Raw genomic sequence first — 1,675 nt, 5'->3', positions numbered from 1 at the left:
ACTGCCATGTGAATTGCATTTAACTCAGGTTAGGTTTGAGCCCTGGGGCCATGTGAAGCAAAACCCTGCAGTTGGTTCCTGAAAATATTACCTGTTGATGTTTTTTATTGTTACAATTAATATTGACACTTTAATTCTAAAAATGTGGATTGCGTTGCATCCAGAAAACAACAAAAATAACAAATTATAAAGGATAATTTTGTTTTAGGAAAACACCATGGCCCCAGGGAAAAGTTATTTTTTTTCCTAGCATGGCGGTCAATGTGTTAAGTATCTGTATTTTTTTAAAATATAGCAAAACCTTGTTTTATATTTGTATTTTTATGGTTATTTAGATATATTTCAGGTGAAATGTACATTATTCACCAGTATGTATTTTAACTTTCAGTTAGTGAATTCTTTAGTTCTTGAAGCCTTGGATTTGTCAAACTCACCTTCATTTTGTATTGTACACTGGTTGACATGCCAACTGGTCACAGGATTGTTGAGTTCTATTCATTTCTTTTTCATGCATTGTAGAGATTTCTCTGTTTTAACCTGTCATCTAGAGTTGCTGAAAAATATAAAATAATCCTTTTATTTCCCTTTTTAAGTGACCTCCTGTTCTTTTTCCTTGGTGCTTGCAGGTTTCCTTCTTTAAACTTGAAGATCAGTAAGTTTACCAGAAACTATCTCAGTCTTTTTGATCATTGTTAATGTTTTTGAAGTCATTGAAATACAGTGAGTGTTTTCAATCTACCTATTCAGTTTTTCTTTTATTATAGAAAATGTTCTTATGTTTATTCTGAATATTTTGTTCATTTTTCCTGATTTGTTTTTCAGACACATGAATTATGGGCATTTTGTTATTCTAGTGCCTACTTCTAGAAGAATCTTCTTCTTAAAACTCATCTGTATCTATTTGCTTCCTCTGACTACTCTGTGATCTTATCAAATTTGTCCCCATTATTGCTACTATTTTTTTTAATCTAAAGAATACATTTTGTGGGGTTTTATTTTTCCCTGTAAATAATATTAAATCCCCTAATTTTATTTTGCTCTCCATGACTCTTTTTCTATAATATATTCCAGCAAATATGTCTTCAACTTATTCTAAATGTCATTTTATCTCCGGTAGTTCATGTTTTGTTTAAAATCTTTAATGCCTCAAAAGTTCATAACATAAAAAAATGTCCTCTATTGTGTTGTATGAAAGGACGGGAAGTTGGCAGTCTCCTTGACAAGCATGGAAGAGGCCCTTGGCACGGAGAACAAGCATATGGTTGAGGCATTGCCGCGTACTTCTCAGTTTCTAACTGCTTTTAATGTAATAAGTTCTAATGTTCGATAGCACAGTAGGTGACTATAGTTAACAACAATGTCTTACATATTTCAAAATAGCTAGAAGAGAGGATTTGAAATGTTTCCAATGCATAGATGTGATAAATACTTGAGGCAATGGACACCCTGAATACCCTGTCTTGATCATTACACAGTCTATGCATATAATCAAATATAACATGTACCCCATAAATACATGCAAATATTATGTATCAATTAAAAATAAAAATTCAAGAAGTCCTTTTTTTAGAATGCATTTTTCAGTCACTAACTTTTTCCATGATGTTATATTTTCTCCATTTTTTGTTCACTAATGAATATTATATAATCATATATGTGTATGTGTGTATATATG

At 31.3% G+C, this 1,675-nt stretch overlaps 1 non-coding gene across 1 annotated transcript; it reads left to right on the top strand.

The window, feature by feature from the left end:
• The first annotated feature begins 1,181 nt into the window (after positions 1–1,181).
• Positions 1,182–1,304, top strand: LOC142874218 (U6atac minor spliceosomal RNA). Its single transcript, XR_012922031.1, has one exon. It is a non-coding gene; the product is annotated as a U6atac minor spliceosomal RNA (small nuclear RNA).
• Positions 1,305–1,675: the final 371 nt, after the last annotated feature.

This window comes from Microcebus murinus, chromosome 11 (assembly GCF_040939455.1).
Source record: "Microcebus murinus isolate Inina chromosome 11, M.murinus_Inina_mat1.0, whole genome shotgun sequence".
NCBI classification, from domain to species: Eukaryota; Metazoa; Chordata; class Mammalia; order Primates; family Cheirogaleidae; genus Microcebus; species Microcebus murinus.
The sequence above is the reverse complement of the archived record's forward strand: the minus strand, read 5'-3'. Positions and strand labels throughout refer to the sequence as shown.